The 19,511-nt window shown below is 35.5% G+C and overlaps 1 non-coding gene across 1 annotated transcript; it reads left to right on the top strand.

The window, feature by feature from the left end:
- The first annotated feature begins 14,800 nt into the window (after positions 1-14,800).
- On the top strand, positions 14,801-14,907 carry LOC144455250 (U6 spliceosomal RNA). Its single transcript, XR_013483969.1, has one exon. It is a non-coding gene; the product is annotated as a U6 spliceosomal RNA (small nuclear RNA).
- The last annotated feature ends 4,604 nt before the right edge of the window (positions 14,908-19,511 follow it).

Genomic DNA, 19,511 nt, shown 5'->3' with positions numbered 1-19,511 from the left:
GGTCCATTTTAATTCCACCTGAATACAAATATTACAGAGGTTCAGAAGGCATTTTTCCTCATGTGATACTTCCTTAAGATTGGTCACATAAGGAGAATATTTTTAAAGTACTAAAATTATTTTTAATAAAAAGGCAGTTTCCTCTATTACACTGGTCCACACCATGAATTCTATGGACAGTTTAGATGTTAGTGTATATACCATTACTTCAAAATTTCACAAAACCTTAATGCCTATTCATGATAATATAATCATATTCATCAAATTCATTTATGTGCATGCGTACAGAAACACATATATATTATGCTCCCAGGGGGCAGGAACTGTTCCATCTTGTCCTTGAATCCCAAGAACTTAGCACAGTACCTTTCACAAAGAATGGGGAGAGAGTTAGCGGCTGGGCTGATTTCATCAGTATAGATTTCCCAGCTAAGAAAACATCCTTCTCTCAGTGCAAGCCAGAAGTTTTTCTGAAACTTAGTCTTAGAGAATTGTCTGGGACACTGAGAAGCTAATTGGTTTGGTCATGAGCACCAATAGATATGTGGTAGAGACATTCTTGAACTTGGAGTTTCCTGAGATGAAGAGAACCAGCTCACCAGTCGCTAGACATATGCTTCCTCTCATGCCTACCATATTTAATAAATGCTCATTGATTTATATATTCATGGCCACACACACATATTTTATAAATAAATGCTATGAGTGACTGTCAATACTAAGAAATGTGAAGAGTGCTCCAAGGCTCTGGGCAGAGGGCCAGGATTTTGTTCCTGCTGATGAAACTATCCATCTACTCACATCAAGGTCTATAATTGTAAGATGAGAAAGTTTGACCTAGAGGGGTGGGGAACCCGCGGCCTTGAGGCCACAGGTTCCTTACTCCTGAACTAGATGCTATCTAATTCCCTTTCCAGTTCTATAATTCAATGATTCTAAGATGGAAGGTGAGTGACTCAGTGTCTTGGGCTCAGAGTGAGTCCCAAGCAGATGAAATACCACGAGATTAGCTTGAAGTTTATTCAATAAGTATTGGGAAGATATGGAAGATTTTTTTAGTAAGGGAGTAACTTGTACAAAGATGTTTAATTTGGTACCTGGGGCATGGTTTGGAGTGGGAGAAAACAGGCTTGGGAGGCCAGCTATATAGAGAGACAATCTATTTCAGTTATACTTTTTTTTTTTAGAAATGAGGAAAGTGAGTCTTTAAAAGGGTCAAGTAACTTGTCCAAAATCATACAGATAGTGTTGGAGGTATGCTCTGAACCCAGGTCCTCTGACTCTATATCTCAACTTCTTTCTACTATGCCAATTGTACGGGTAAAAGATTATAAGAACATGTAATATGTGATAGCAATAGAAGTGGGAAGGAATAGAAAGTGTGAGAAATATTATGAAAGAAGAAAGAAACAGATCTTGATGACTGAGAGAATATGAGAGAGGAAAGATGATTTCAAGGTTTCCAGCCTGGGTAACTCAGAGATTGGTAAAGCAATTGATTGAAATAAGAAAGTCCAGAGAGAAAAAATGTTTTAGAAGGAAAGATGTTACTTTTCCTATACCAGGATAAAGTGCTATGTCTTGATCTGCCTAACAGCTATTAGATAAATCCTATATATATGCAATGAAAGGTTAATGATTTAGTAATAATTTCTATACCATCCATCAGGAATATTTATATGAGATAAAGGATCATTCTAGTTACCCTAGAAAAACTGCTGATTTTATATAAATATATAATACTCATATACATATGTGTATATGATACATATACCTATTCACTTGAATATGTGTGTATATGTGCATATATGCCATATACATAGATATATATCCATGTAGGATCATGTTGATACATATATTCCAAGTATAGCCCTAAGTCCTACACATACACACACATACACATAACACACACACATATTATATCCCTAGAAGCTGAGCACATTGAGAGTATAATCATATTCACCTCCCCCCCGGTCCCTCACCTATCCCCTCCCAGAGAATTGTCCTCTCAATGATTTTCTTTTTTTAAGAAAACTAAGAAAAAATAAGCAAAACCAATCAACACAGTGAAAAAAAAATGGCATTATATACAGTGTGTCACACCTGTACCTCTACCACTGCAAAGGAAGGAGGGTTTCTTCTCATATCTCTTCTTTGGGGCCAAGCTTGTACTTTACTAATCTGCAACATTTATGGAAAAACAACCACAAAATAATCAAAAGTGTTTGTCACTTTCTTTCAAAGAAAAAAAAAGATACTACTGCTGATGTTTACACAACCTGTGAGTAGAAATGTGCTTATGAAGACAGGTACAGTGATGCTATCTTTTTTCTTGTGGTTTTCATTTGATACATGTTTTCTGGTAAGAAGCCATCACTGTCATTGTTTATGGCCTTTTGTTGTGCTATTCTCCACAAGATCTCTTGCCTCTTTACATCAACCGTCAGCAACTTCCTTTGCTTCTCAGGAGTAGCTAAGTTGTTTCATTTGATAGATATACATCATGCTGCCTATTTTACAATTTTTCCCAATAGGTAATTGATTGGGGAGGGGGTTGAATGGACTTCATTTATCCATCATATATCTTACATATTGATTTTTCATATATGGAAGAATATGTGCAGTGCTTACAATGTTATAAACAAATTTATTACTGTTAATATTTGTATTAGGTACGAATTAATTGTGAAACTGATAATTTTATTGTTGCCTCCAGAAGTCGACTTTTTTTTAAAGACTATGTGAATTTGCTCAATATCACTCATTTAAAAAAAATCAAAGGCTTTTGACAACATTTTATAAGTATAAAGCTGTTAAAGGTAGAAATAATCCTTCATGCATAGAACAGACATTGTGATGTTATCTCAGATAATGGATGGACTAAGGCAAATATTCTATTCAAGATTTGAATGTCTTTTGAGATGTAGCACATTTTGTTTGAACGGTGCCCTAAAGGAATAAATGTAGGGCTTTTTGTTTGTTTGTTTGTTTGTTTATAATAAAAGTGGTAGGATAGAGCCTACTTGCAAACAAGTTGACTCCCTTGATATAAATTAGATATCTTGGAATGGTCATTAGTGCCTTTTCATTACAAGGCTATCATTAAGAGCAGAGAAATAGGAACAAATTGTATATCTCCTCAGGGGATGAAAGAGTCCTAATATCTCTCCTTAAGGTGGCAGACATGTGCAGAAGACCCAAATCAATATAACTATGTCTTAAGCACACTGATTTACAATAATTTTTAACATATTTTGAATTCAGTAAAATTTTCAGGTAAGAGGATTTTTTAGCAATTTTCTAGGTTATATGAATCAAAATTATGAAAACAAATCATTGAATTTCCTATCTATGATAACTGGGACTATGTATGTGTATGTGTATATGTATATATGTATGTATGTGTATATAAGTACACATACAGAGATACAGAGAGAGGGAATGTTTTATTAAAATGTGGCCATCATAGATGAATAGAATTCAGAATAAAAACTGTGAGCTTCATTCAGGGGTGGCTGTAAAAACATTATCACCTTATCGTATAAAATGTTTGTCTTGTTAGTATATTTAATTGTATATTTGTACTGAAGAAAGATGGAGTTTTTTTAGTTATGAAGATCTGTCCTCAGGCTTTGGCTGCAAAAAATATCTTCAAGAATAGTCTTGGAGAGAAATCAAGAGATAATATAATCACCAAAGCCACACTCTAACGTCTTAATGCGGTATATGGATCACACTGGGTTTTCATAATTATGTTAGCATTTGCCAAGTTCTGGTTGATTTAAGAAGGATTGATTCATGTAGAAACTGGGCTTGCAAGTTCTTGTGTAAGTTCTCTGAAAATGAGTTTAACAAATCTCACTGACAATTATCATCAAAATGGCTACCAAAGGATAATGGTTTTGGTCCCAACAACTCATGAAGATCATTTACTAATCTATGGATGGGTTGTAATTTGTGCCAATACAGAGTTCCTAAGCCCCTGAAATCACCCTTTAGGAGGATGTTATAGAAAATCAAGACAGTCCTTGCTCTGAAGAAGCTCTCATCCTAATGGGAGAGACAACAGTTAGTCAACTAATACTTATTAAGGGCCTATTTTGTGCCAAGCACTGTACTTATTATTTCTATATCATGCTGTTTCCAGCTGCAAGTCAGATAAAAAGGGTTTATGATCCTAAAAAAAATAGTAATAAATCTTCTTTAAAAAATATATTTTTAGATGTTTCCTCCAAACAGCTTTAAAATAATGTCTCAAATCAAAATCTGAAGTGGTAGAGCCAATAAAAGATCAAGGTGAAATATTCTGCCACCTCAAGTCAATTTAGGAGATCAGAAAGAGAGATCTGTGACATGGAGGTGAAGCTTAGTCAGAGCCCAAGAGGAAGCAAAACCAGTGGTGGGACTTGGCAGAAGCAAAACAGAAGCAGCAGTAGCTTTGGGAACTCTCAAGCCAAAGATGTTAAGGGTACCTGGCACCTAGTTAGAAAGAGATTATGTGGGAACTCTCTGCTAGCACTGGCTATAGAACCGGATGTTGGTAAGCAACTCCATTGCTTATACTAACTTTTGGTTCACGTTTCAAGGGAAGAGAGGAACACTTTCAGTCGTGAGGTAGTACGAGCACTTAGGAGCAGTTTCATTTTTGGTCAAAAGGGATCAGAAACCCTGAGGAACAGTCGAGCTATGAGTCCCAGGGAAGCAAGGATGCTTTGGAACAGTATCGATTCTGGTTCCAAGGGAGTATATGTCCTGAGGACCAGTATTGCTTCTGGTCCCAAGAAAGCAAAGACCGTGAAGAGCAATATTGATTGAAATACTGAGCTATGAAAGACTTAGCTACTGTGATAAAGTCAATGACTCAAGACAGTTAAGGAGCCATGATGAAAAGTGCTGTTCACCTCCAGAGAAAGAACTGACAAATTCTGACAAAAATTTAAGCATATTTTTTTCTCTGTCTTTATTTTTCTTGGTGAGTGTGTATGCATGTTTCCAATATGGCTATTGTGGAAATGTTTCCATGGCTTCACATGTATAATTGATATCACATTGGTTGCCTTCTCAAGAGATGGGGGTGGGTTGGGCAGGTGGGCATCCCATGTATCCAACATGGTGTCTTGAACATAAAAGATATAATTGTTTGATGAATTGAATTCAAAAATGATTTTTCCTAGTCAAAATGGCACTTTCCTTGCATATTATTATATACTTGTACTTCATTCCCAGTATCTTATTTACTCATGAATTCCTCATGTATAAAACACTATGCAGTGGTTTTTACTTCTGCTCATTGCCAACTATAACTCAAGGAACTATATCTTTATCATGAGCCATGTCCATTGAAATATTCTGAGCAATGTTTCAATAATGTAGAAATCTTCAGAAATCGTACATACAGACACTCAATCCTTATTTTCTCTTTTTCATAGTTTAGTAGTAGTTTAAACCATGCTCCTCTCTCTTGCATTGGTACTCATAAAACTAACACAGTATTACACATTAATTAGTAAGACCACACTTACATCAGCCTCTAGTCTAAATGTTTATTTCTTGTTTATTCCTCTAACTTCACTCTACATATGGATAGAATCTGTACAGCGAACAAATTAAAAATGATTTCAGGGGCAGCTAGGTGGTGCAGTGGATAAAGCATTGGCCCTGGATTCAGGAGGACCTGAGTTCAAATCCAGCCTCAGACACATAACACTTACTAGCTGTGTGACCCTGGGCAAGTCACTTAACCCCATTGCCTAACCAAAACAAAACAAAACAAAAAACCAACCAAACAAAAAATGATTTTAAAATTCAAAATAGTTTATTTTTTAAATGCTAAAATAATATAATTAATAAATAATTTTCTCCCAAGTAATTTTTTTTCTTCTTTGGGAGAATTTGAAGGTGAGGATTATACAACTATGTAAATTTACCTTACTGCAAAAAGTTCTATTATTATTCCTCATACATGGCACCACATCTCATCTCCACATCTTTGGCACTGGATTTCCCTCATACCTGGAATGGTCCTCCTCCCTCCTTACCTTTACTTCATAGAATGTCTAGTCTTCCTAAAAACTCAACCTTCTTCTTGAAGACTTTCCCGTTGCCCTCCACTGCTAGTGCCTTTTCTCCAAAATCACCTTGTGTTATTTTTGTAGTTTGTATTTAGTTAGAATGTGTATATATGAAAGAATTGCATAGTGGAAAGAGGGCTGGTCTTAGAGTCGGGAAGACCTAATACAAGTCCTTTCTCTGATAGAGGCGAGCTGAGTGATCCGGGAAAATCACAACTTTTTAATGCTTTTGAAAACTCTGACTGTTAAGATGAAGGAAAAATGGATAACCTGCATTAATAGGGGAAATTTCATTATCCAGGCAGTCTATATGAATGAAATCACATTTCTAGTCCCTATTCCTATAATTGATATATGTAACACTAGCCACCCTGGTTCTTATTACCTATAGGCCAGATATGTTACATTTTATTTGATTTCCAGGATTCTCCAATATCTTTAAGGGTATTTTTGGAGGGCCATTTCAGGCTCTCCGAAAATGTATTCAGCCCCCACTTCAAGGTATTCCCTTGAATGTAGGGGGTCTTCTGCATCCCAGTTCCATTTTACCACTAATAGTCAAATTAGCTTTTACAAAGATATGTTTTCTTCAAAGCTATATAACAAATACTCAAACAGCTTAGTTCAGTTCCTATAAAGTGCAGTCCCAGTTCTGAGTCTAAGCCCTACCCTGGGCTAGAGTCTGGCAGTCTGGCATCTCAGGGCTTCTCTTCCAGGTAGTCTGGCTGCAACATCCTACCTGGAATCCTGGCTCCAAGGTTTGAACCCTCAGGTCCAGTGAGGATCTTCACTGGCACTTGATTCTGAAAAGGACAAACAAAACAGATCAAGACAAACATAGGATCTAAAAGGAGAAAGAGGAAATAAGTATCCCTCTTTCTGGTTAGATTCATGGTGCCTCTGCTGTGAGTGAATTGTGATCTCCATTCTCCAGACACAGCAGGAAAGAACAAGCAAGAAAGAGAGAGACTGTATGAGTCTGATCAGCTTTTTTTTTCTTTTATGTAGCCAATCAAAGAAGACTACTGCCAGGGCACGTAGACACAGGGTACATCTATGTTAGGAGATCTGGGAATGCTCCAAAAGCCCCATTACATACAGATGGATAAATGTATAGATGGATAGATAGATCTACAAATGTACATATATGTGCATGTATATATGTGTATATGTATGTATATGTGTCCCTTGACACTTGTCCCTTGACCTCAGAGACTCTTTTTCCTACATTTTCCTCTCCGTTACTTAGTGACTGACTCATGGTAGGTGCTTAATAAATAAACGGTTGCTGTATGATTGATTGATAAAGCATTGATACTATATTTACTTTCCATAACATCTACCATGTATTTTACTGAATGCCTTGACTCTGACATTTAGAAACTTAGAGTTGGGAAAGGAAATGTGTCCAATAGGCAGGCCCAGTCCCTAAGAAAAATTTGACATTGCTAAAATTTGTCCTTAATATTTTCCAACTTCCTCTTTGGGCATCAATATTACTTATGCCTCACCTTTATAATGGCACCCTCCGTTGATTTTCATCTATCCCTCAAGGACTCAATGCTCTTATTCTGAACCTGGTCACCCAAAGATCCTTCATTGCAGGTCCTTACTGGGGCCTCTTCTCTTCAGGCAATGACCCATCATCTTAACTTAATCTATTCAGTCTCTGATTCATGCAAAATAACCTACTTTATATCTCATTCTCATAGGGATTTTTTCTCATCTAGCTATTGTGGTTGGAAAAAGATAATTGTTTCCCAGCTAGGAGTTATTAGCTGATGAGAGAATATTTTTCCTCTGCCATTTCTTTCAGCAGCCTATCAGCTGTTGATACAATTCTAAAAAGAGAACTTGTGTGAATTACGTGGTTTGTCCTTCATTCTCGAAGAGTACCATGACATCTGGAAGATGATGCCATGACTTGCAAGTGAATTGGATTTAAGTGAGGGAGGGCTGTGCAAAGTCACAAACCTTACTTTCTTCTCCAGAGTCATCTGGGTCCAGGGGCAAGAACAAGACAACTGGAGATGGACCAGGACGCAGCAGGAGACCTTAGCCTGCATGCTGAAGATTGGTGGAAACATTTTCCTTCCCATGTAAAATCTTCTCATCTTTTTTCTGTTCTCTCTGCCTCCCTAAGGGGGCTCAGTTAGCATGACTGAGCTTTGGGAAAGCCAGTTGGCATTTGTATTATTCATCAAGAATGGCAGCCAGGAAATATAAATAGCTTTGTTTTTCTAGGCCTATGGAAGAAGTCAGCACAATCCAAAATGGAATAGGATACACCAAGGATCACAGGTCTAGAAGTTAAAGACACCTCAGAATCCATTGCCTCCCCCATCTCCAAATTTTACAGATGTGGAGACTGAGCCCCAAGATGATTAAGAAACTTATGTGAGGTTACATAGGCAATAAGCATCAGAAGCAGGATTTATTTGAAACCAGGTTCTCTGTATCTAGAACCAGTGTTTTTTTCCCCTGTACTGAACTGAAACTCATGTGGTAAGGAGTAGAAACAAATTCAGTTGTCAACAGCCAACATGAATACACGAACTGAGGCATTTCAAAACCCTGAGGCCTCCAGGGTATTAGCTATAGTAGGGGTCCCAGGTCTCTGAAATTCTTCATTTTAAAAGGTACTCCTGAAGAACTCAGGTGTATTTGGTATTGTAGGCACCAAGAAAAATTAGTGAGGGGGTCATAGTTTCAGTATGAAAGAGCCTCTCCATGATACCTCAAATAAATCTCCTAGGTAGTTACCTATACATAAACCAGCCTTATCAGGAGAAACTGATTGAAGTCAGAATCCCCTGTCTTCCTAGCCCCTATTCTCAACTTCCCCTCCCACCACCACTCAAAAACTTTTTATTCTTACCTCTTAGCTATGCCTCTTAGACTTAATGCTTAGAATATGACCGTACATTTGCCTCTCTAAAACTGGTAATTCTATATGAAATATAAAAATCAATAGCTAAATAAAAGCAATTAAAATTTATATAGTAGCTGTGGATACAAAAATAAATGCCATTTTTGACCTTCAAATGAATATATCCTTCATTCCTATAAAAGAGAGGAATCTGAATTTTAGAAGGCAGTTGAACATATTGATATTTGGAAGAAAAGATAATTAGAACCCTGCTGATTCTAACTATAAAGAGCATTTGGCTTTTAATCCAGGAGACATTCTATTTGTGAGTCAATTATTATCAATATTACCTGTTCTAATTCAGTCCAGGTTGTTTCTCATTTAAAGGCATTTGCTAACCTTTATGTCAGTCTCTTTCTCTCCTGGGCCTCCATCTAAAACTCTTCCAGTGAGCAAAGCTCTTGAATTCTTATTTTTCTGGCATTTGACTTTAGAAATACATCCCTTCCTTTTTCTCACACAGCAGTTGTTCTTTCCAGTTCTTTACAATGACATTTTTAAACGTTCACAAGTGGCATTCTGTTTTCTCAAAGAAACAAACTTCTTTGTCAAGGAAAAATATGTGTGTGTATACATATATATGTACATATATACACACACAAATATATATTTGTGCATATTATCATATGTACATTATGTAACACAAAGGATTATATTTAAAGAAAAAAGATAAATATATTTACATATGCAATTGGGGTTTGGCACTAACACATTTATGTATGTATACATATATACATACATATATACGGAAATAAAGAGACAGAGACAAAGATGTAGTTCTAAGGTTGCAGAACTCTGTGATGAGAAGCTTAGAATGTTAGTGCTAAAAGGGATTTTAAAGCTCTTAGAATACAAACCCCTCATCTATAGATGGGAAAATTGAGAAGAAAGAAACTTGCCCACAGTCACAAGTAAGTAGAATAGCCACTGTAAACTCAGTCCTTGTTCTACTACTCCATGCTTCCTCTGCCAGGATAGTTTTCCCATATGACTTCTGCAAAGCAAGAAATGCTCCTTATAACCTTGAATTTTAATGAACTCAAATATTTACTTTGGATATATAAAATGGCTAGGCTAATCTATACCCCCACCAGATTCAAAGAGTGCAAGAAAAAAAAAGTACCTTATTTCATTTTAGTAGTATAAGATATTGCAATAGCTTTAATGGTGTTGGGCTTTTTTTTTCTTTTTGCAAGTAGTATTTTATTTTTTGCCAATTACATGTTAAAAGAATTTTTAACATTTTTTAAGTTTTTAATTCCAAATTCTATCCCCCCTCCCTGAGATTATAAGTAATCTAATATAGGTTATTCATGTGCAGTTATATAAAACATTTACATATTATTATTCATTTTGTACAAGAAGACAACAAGAAAGGGCAGCTAGGTGGCGCAGTAGATAGAGCACCGGCACTGGATTCAGGAGACTTGAGTTCAAATCTGGCCTCAGACACATAACACTTACTAGCTGTGTGACCCTAGGCAAGTCACTTAACCCCATTGCCTAGCCAAAAAAAAAAAGAAGAAGAAGAAGAAGACAACAAAAAAGTGAAAAATACTATGCTTCAGTCTGTATTCAGACAAAATAGTTATTTCTCTGGAAGTGGCATGTTTTATCATGAGTCTTTTGAGATTGTCTTGGATCATAATATTGATGAAAATAGCTAAGTCATTCACAGTTCTTCACTTTACAACATTCTCCTGGTTCTGCTCACTTCACTTTGCATCAGTGTATATAAATCTTTCCATTTGTTCCCTGAAGTCATGCTGTTTGTCATTTCTTATAGCCTAGCAATATTCCATCACAATCATATAGCACAGCTTGTTCAGCCATTCCCCAGTTGATGGTCATCCCCTTGATTCCCAATTCTTAGCCACCACAAAAAGAGTTGTTATAAATATATTTGTACAAATAGGTCCTTTTCCCCACTTTTTCTATCTTTTTGGGATACAAACCTAGCAGTGGTATTGCTAGATCAAAGGATATGCACAGTTTTATAGCCCTTTGGGCATCATTCCAAATGCAAGAAGTATTTTAAAGACTTTTTGAAAATTAATATCAGGATAAGTGAAAAACATGGAGCATATATCCATATCCTTTGATCCAGAGTTTCCACTGTTAAAAATACACCGTAAGGAGATCATCAATAAAAAGCAAATCTACATAGCACACAAATATTTGTAGCAGTACTTTTTTTGTGATAGCAAATAAATGGAAACAAAATAGTTGCTCATTGATTCGGAAATGCCTAAATAAATTGTGTTACAGAATAAAATGCAATATCACTATGCTATCAGAAATAATGAATAAAGTTAATTAAGAGAAGCATGGAAAGATTTACGTGAACTAATGAAAAGCAAAATAAGCAGAACCAAGAAAACAATATACACAATGACTACACCAATGTAAATGGAAAGAACAATGGCCACAAAACAATCAAAACAAATGTTGCAAAAATGTTACAATGAAAGAACTAGACCACAAGGAAGAGACGTGAGAAAACACCTCTCCCTCTCCTATCTTGTATAGTTGGAGAGGTCAATATGTGTAAAATATGTGTACAGTATCAGATTTTTTCAATATATTAAATGGTTTTGCTATTTTTTTTTTCTTTCTCTTCTTTCTTTAAAACAGGTTCTTAGTTATAAGAGATGGCTCTATCAGAAATGGAAGGGCAGAAGTTCAGAGGGAGGTATAGAGGATGTAAAAACAAAACAAAACAATAAAAGTGTATTTTAAAACTGGGAGAAAAATATTTATTGAAGGTGCTCACTACTGTCATGGTGATGATCCATTACAGAGTTCCAGTCTCAAATGAGATATTACAGTCCTACAGATACTCCTATTTACAGATAACATTATGCTAATTTTACCCAAATCCTAAATATCTCACAGCCTCCTAAATAAGGTCCTCAATAATTCAAGAGATTTTACACTGAAAAATCAAGTGAATGGTTTGGTTTACATACTTAGAATTAACTTTGTCTCTTCCCTCTCCTTTACCCCTCCCCCCATATCCAATCTGTGGCTTAATTTTGTCCATTTTGCCTCCATAACAACACTTGAATCTATTTTTTTTTCTTTACTAACAAGGACATCCCTCCTAATTCAGGTTTTCATCACTTCATACCTAGGGAGAATAGTCTCCTAATTGGTGCCCTGCCTCCATTTTTTTTCCTTTCCAGCCCTTGTTGAACTCAAGAGGTATCAAAAGCCCTCGTTGTATGTGGTCCACAGCACTCTGAAGTGCCAGCAGAAGCAGATTAAAATGTAATTGGGAACTATTTAACAACAACAACAACAAACCATACAGCTGCACATGATAATGTTAATATGTGACTTTCCAAGCTAATATAACTCCATGATTTTATGGTTTAGTGGTCCCTTTTCTACTGGAATTTGACAACACTGCTCTACACAACTACCAATCTTATTCCTCAAGCATAAGTCTGAGCATAGATCTATATATTTCAGAGTTGAAAAGAAATTCAGCATTAATGTAGTCCTATTCACAAACAAAAATCAATCCTACTCTAATATGCCCAACAAGAGACCATCCAGCTTCTACTTGAAGACTTCAGTTGGGAGGAGGGACATTAAATCTTGAAGTACCACCTTCCAATGAGGCTGTCCATAATTATTGATTCATTAGCAGTTTTAAACTTGTAACTTGTACCTATTGTTTCTTGGTAGCCTACCTCCAAGGGCTGTTGTGATGCTCAAATAGGATAATAATTATAAAGCACTTGGCACAGTACATGGTACATAGTGAACACTATATAAATGTTAGTGATTATTATTATTATTAAAAGCAGGGCAAGGCAATGAGCATTTATCAAGTACTTAATATCTTCCAAGCAATATTTTAAAGCCTAGAGATACAAAAATAAACAAAAAGAAGGCTTAGTGAGTTTTATTCTAATGGGTAAAATTTTCTCAGTTATAAAATGTGGCTAATAATACTGCCTATCTCACAAGATTGTTGCAAGGACCAAGTAATATAACATACGTAAAATTTTCTCAGTTATAAAATGTGGCTAATAATACTGCCTATCTCACAAGATTGTTGCAAGGACCAAGTAATATAACATACATAAAGTGCTTTATAAACATTAAATCACTAATAAATACTGAATATTATTATTATTACTATCTTTTTTTGAATCAAATGACCTAGGTTCAGATCCAAGTTCTGACATTTACCTCCTCTATTATGTTGGGCAGTTTACTTCCCACTTATGGGACCTAATTTGCTCACCTGTAAAGGGAGGGAATTAGACTGAATTATCTCTTAAGACTTTTCTAGGACTACATCCCATGATACCATGAGCCAGTTGTGAAATTATTCTGTCACCTACTTCATATCCTTCAATCATTTCCATTATAGTAATTTGAGATAATTTATCAAATGTTTTTCTAAAATCTAGTTAATATATATCTGTAGCATTCTCCTATTTTATCAGTTTACTTAAAAAATGAAATCTTTCTTCTGAATTTCTGAATTCATGATAGATCTTTGTAATTGGAATTTTTCTTTCTGAATGTTCACTAACCATTTCTTTAATAATTGCTTGTATTCTTCTCACACCCTTACTGGGCTATCATTTTCAGATTCTATCCTCTTATCTTTTTTCAGGTATTTGGAATAAGTTTTTTTTGTCTTTCTCATGCTGTGGCAATGTCCCCTTCTCCAGAATTTTTCAAGCATCGCAAATAGTAATTTCACAATAACGTGTTCTCATTAAATCACTACCCAAGGATATAGTTCTGTTGCATCATCTAGCATTTTGAAGTTCCTGTTCTATGCCAAGCACTATGCGAAGTGCTGGGATAAAAAGGGGGGAAAGAGAGGGGACAAAAGATGGTCCCTGCTTTCAAGGAGCTTACAGTGTAACAGAATATGCTAAGAGACCTTAATTTATCAAGGGAAAATTAGGTGAAGTATCTAGGGTATCAGCTCCCTGTTAGCCACATTTGTTCTACCATTTTTTAGTGCAAAGGTCCTTCTTCTAGGCAGAGAAGAAGCAAAATGAAAGTTAAGAACAACTCTTTCTTCTCTCTATTGTCAGTTAGCCTTGATCCAGACCTCCCAAGAAGCAGTACAGTCTTTTCTTTGATTCTCAGCAATATAGTCAAGCACAGTGTCTGGAACATAGTGGATAGTTAATAAAGGCTTATTGAATGTCATTACATTGAATTGAAAAATGCATATTGCTTAGAGTCTGATATTATAGTTTAATAGAGGTTGTACATGTATAAGTATATATAAACAAAATATATAAACACACTTATATACATAAGTATATATATATATGCAAAGAAATATATACATAGTCATATATAAAAATATACACAATACATATATATGTGTAAGTATATAGATATATACAAATATATACATAATCTTAGAAAGACTCCACAAATAGATAAGTTGGACCCAGAAATGAAGAGGAAAAGGAAAACGGGCTGGATCGTCTTTGGGGGATACCAAGTTCTTTTAATGGATCTGCGCTTCCCTTTGAAATAAAAGCTCATCTTTTAAAATATCAATATTCCTGCTATGTTCTTTTATGGCTGGGAACCATGGAACATAGCAGTCCCTAATAATAGAAATTGAGGCTCACACAAAAGGCAGCAGAGAAGGGCAGCTAGGTGGTGCAGTAGATACAGCACCAGCCCTGGGCTCAAAAGGACCTGAGTTCAAATCTGGCCTTAGACATTTGACACTTACTAGCTGTGTGACCCTGGACAAGTCATTTAACCCCATTGCCTAGCTCCTTCCCCAAAAAATTTCTTCTTTGTGCTTGCTTTGGCAGCACATATACTTAAATTGGAATGATTCAGAGAAGATTAGCATGGCTCCTGTGCAAGGATGGCACGCAAATTTGTGAAGTATTCCATATTTTTAGAGTATCCAGATTTAGCAACATTAACTTGACAAATCAAACACTCAATAAGAGCTTTAATGATCTCTGTGAAAAGGCAGCGGAGACAGATGCATAGTGGTGTAGGCAGGCCCAAACATGTTACAAATTGGGGTATATGGAAAAGAAGCAGAGTACATGATGCTATCAAAATATGTATGCATGTCTGATGATATGTTGACAATGAATGATAACTGAATGACAACCTTGGTATTCCTTTGCTATCTTTCTGATGTCAGGAAAACCCAGAGATGACTCTTAGCCAATTGGGTGAACCACCTGTGTGGAAATTAGATGATAACATGGGCAAAAATCTCACAGGATGAGATGGTATAGATACATTTTAATATATTTCACTGGATTAATATCCACATTGAAGAGATCACAAAACCGCTTGAGTACTTAAAAGTAGAAATGATGCATATAAAAACTTTAGTTCCTAATGATTCAGTTTGAACTTGCATACAAAGACAGATTTGAAGCAGCATTCAGACAATGGACTGCTAATTCAATTGCACTACCATTACTTCCCCAGAAAGATTAAGGAAAACATCTTTCAGTGTTTCCATCCTTGAGTCCCTTTGAACGTTGGCTTAGGAGAGGATGAGTCCGTCTCATTGAGCCTGTGATGGTTCTATTGGAGTTAGGAAAGGGAAGGACAACTTATGCTTGTACTCATGACCATCTGACCTAGGTAGTGCACTGGTCCTGGAATCAGGAAGACCTGAGTTCAAATCCAGCCTTAGATACTTATTAGTTGTGTGTTGCTGAGCAAATTGCTTAAGCTACCTTAGTTTCCTCTTCTGTAAAATGGGATCAATTCCCCGAGTTGTTGTCAAGTCAAAACGAAATAGTACATGTAAAACACTTTGCAAATCTTGCAGTTTATGTAAATGCTATGTTATACAGGTTTTACTCAAATGTCCAATTTTATTCATAAGGACTGAAGTAGTAGAGTACGATGAAGTCAAGCAAGCACTCTCTGAAAGCTATTTTGGCCTAGCTAGCTTTTGGATTTGTTAATGACTTATACAATGCCTAGAACATAGTGGCTATCTGATAAATGCTCATTTGTTGATTAATTCATATGGGATACAGCTTCTGCCCTTCTGGGGTTTTTCTAATTGAGGGATCCAGGATATATACATGAAGAAATAAATAATAATCCAAGAAAAAAATAAGATAATTAAATGAAAGTCCCTCAAGGTTCATACCAAATGTCCATGCTTTTATTGGACTATCTTAAACAGCAGAATAGGATTTCATTTAAAATCCTCAAGAGTAAGCAAATCTTCCCTGACAATGCCATTATATTGTCTAGTACCAGATTTAACATGTAGGAATAACAATACAATGAAAACTGACTAAATTATTCTTATCTTTTAAACCAGAATTCAAATCTGTTGAGACTTCCTAGTGTATGATCCATAAAGTAAAATTCCTATATGATTTCTGAGAAATATTTCTTGGTTGAGAATATTGGAGACAATTGAAAACAAGTTCAAATAAAGAATTTATACCCTCATTTTAGTTAATATTTCAGATTATCTAACCTACCATCTCTCAGTGCCCTAGTGAGATGGTCACAGAACAGAGAAATTTTAAGAGGTTGGTTGGAGGCTAGTAGAGCAAAGTACTTTACCTGAAAAGCAGAATAGTTGCAGGCCAAAGTAGCTATGAAAGTTGGAAGACAGGGAACACTGGATATCTGAGGAGGTACAGAGGCCTGGAGGCAAGAAAATATTGAAATGAGGATGGGGAAGGACATTAATGCCTAATTTTAACCTTTTTCACAAGTTTGACTAAGGCCAGATATGCTTGAACTTAAGTTCGGCCTATAACTTGAGCTACTTCAAGTTTGTTGGCTTTTGTGTCATCATTGCCGGTAGATTTCATATGTATTACATATTATTCCAATGCTGATTGTATAATTTATTGAAGTATAAGTATAAAATTTAGCATTGGAAGAAAATTTAGAGATTAGAGAAAAATAAATTTTAGGATTGGAAAAAATCTTACAGATTGATCACCTTGTCTAACCTTCTAAACCACTTATTAATTCCATCTGAATTATGACAGTCTCATTCTTTTGATACTTTTAGTTAAGGACGATCTCTACAATTCAATTTATTTTTGGACAACTGTAATTATTACGAGAATTTTCCTTATATTGAACTCTGAAATCTACCTTCATGTTACTTCCACATATTAGACCAAGTTGTATAGTCTAGAGAGCAACATATAACATTAATTCCTTCTTTAATATGGTATCCTTTCAAATAGTTGCAGACAGTTGTCTGATCTTCCCTAGAAAAGAGAAGTCTTTTCATTTCCATCCCAAACATTCTCATTTCCTTCACCTATTCCTTATGTGACATGTTCAGACTCTTCTCCAACTTGCTTGGTCTCTTCTAGTCATATTCACATTTTTTCAAACCCTAACCCTAAAATACAATGCCAAAAAATTAATATTGTACCCCAAATATGTTCTAACAATCATTAAGTATGAGATGCAATAACAGTAATAATAACCTCATTCCATCCCGTGGTTCAATCAGTTTAAATTTGTGATCACCTAAAACCCCACTGCCAACTGGGTCTTCACTATTCTATAGTTCTGTTCAGTTGCTATTTAAAACCTAAATTCAGGACTATATATCCATTAGTCTTCAAAAGATTTCATTGACTTCACTGAAGTGGTAAATTCATTGTGTTATATTCTCTAGGTTCTCAAAGACTTTGCCAGGCCAGTGAAAGCTCTTATAGATTCTACTGAACTTGAAAAGTTTTGAGTATGGGATTTATGAGAGATTATATCTGTTGTCCAAAGACCAAGGTAGTTGAGTTTAGAAAATCTTCCCACTAGAAAGTTAGCCACAAAGTAATGGAATTTGTATTTGACAGCGCCTTGTGATCACTGTCTATTAAGTCAATAAGGCCTACAGTAGATATAAGTGGAGAGAGTATTTAAATTAATGAAATGATAAGCTGTTAAAGTATTAATGGCATTTTATTGCATTGAACCTCATCAACAGTTTATGGTTTACAATGAATGAGTTTACTATATCATTTTCTTAGTGCTGCTTTTCATAAGAAGTAACTACTAAAGGAAAAGAGATTTGAGAAGGGGGAACTGAATATTTTCTAATTCACAATTTTGCCTCAAGATAGGCTCAGTTCTACACTAGAATGTAAGTACCTTCTGAGTAGGGAGTTACATTAATTATATTTCTGTCCTCAGCACTTGGCAAAGTGCCTGGCACTTAATAATTGCTTGTTGATTGTAATACCTTTGATGTTTATTTCACAATGATCTCCTAATATCAACTCTTTCCCCCTATTTAAGACTAGCTAATCACCATACCTGCTACTCCTCCTTCTCCCTCTTTGATACTCCCTAACCACCTTGATTTTTGTTGGTGAGTTATTTCAGTCATATCTGACTTCCCATGACCCCATTTGGAGTTTTCTTGGCAAAGATACTAGAGTTGTTTGCCATTTCTTTCACCAGCTCATTTCACAGATGAGGGAACTGAGGCAAACGGGGTTAAGTAACTTGCCCAGGATCACCCACCTAGTAAGTGTGTCTGAGACCTTATTTGAACTCAGGACTTCCTGACACCAGACCTGGTGCTCTATCTGCTGCATCACGTAGTTGCCTCTTAGTACTCTTTACACAATTCTATACAGTTTCACAGTCCCCTAAAATAACCTCCATACCCCATCTCTACATTGACAACTTTTTTGAGTCCATGAGGAATCTTTGTCTGTCTCCTGAAGTTGTGGGAACTTACTTTTATGGATTGAATGCAACTATCAATACCATATTAGCAACTAAGAAAGAGACTCCAAATTCAGAATATCAAATTAAATAATGCAGAGAACTGATGAAAATCCTCATTTTAAGACAACATTTTTCAGGTGGATATATTTTTTATTTGCAATGAACTCCTAAACTATAAGGATTATATAAGAAATAATTTTGGAAAAGTCACATTACAACCTTTGATTATAGGATGATTAATATAAAAGATCATTTGTTAATTTTTCATCTCTTCAGGTAATGACTAATTTTATAGTTTTTAAAATTTTTTCAATACTGTTTTAGGATACCTATTTAGTGTTTCTAATTTTTTAAGTGTCTTGGTATTCACTTCCTTTCTAATTTTTGTATCTTTCCATTTCATTTAACTGATTTTTCTTCTTTATTAAATCTTTACAGTTTCAATTACTTTTTTATTATATTCCCCTATCACTTATATTCTGATTCCTTTCCCTTTGAAGATAGGTTTTCTTCTAGGGATAAATCTAAAATCTGCCCCAACTTCCTCTTATGCTTAGAAATTCATGTTCCTCATCCTTATCACTTTCCCCAAGAGGCTTTTAGGGAAATGAGATTGGTTTGAGCTAAATTGTGCTCTCTTTCTTTTAGGCATGGTTCAGCCTTCATTCTATTCGCTGTTTTAGTTTTCTGATGAGGCTTAATCAGTATACGCCCCTTTTCTACCACTTTTTAGAGGACTGAGATAGGATAGCATAGGTGTTCTGTATTAACTTTATAGCATGTTGTAATTTAAGAAGCTGTAG

This window comes from Phascolarctos cinereus, unplaced genomic scaffold (genome assembly GCF_003287225.1).
Source record: "Phascolarctos cinereus isolate Bilbo 61053 unplaced genomic scaffold, phaCin_HiC Scaffold_1;HRSCAF=81, whole genome shotgun sequence".
Taxonomy (NCBI): domain Eukaryota; kingdom Metazoa; phylum Chordata; class Mammalia; order Diprotodontia; family Phascolarctidae; genus Phascolarctos; species Phascolarctos cinereus.
Note: the sequence above shows the minus strand (reverse complement) of the source record. Positions and strands in the feature narration are given on the sequence as shown.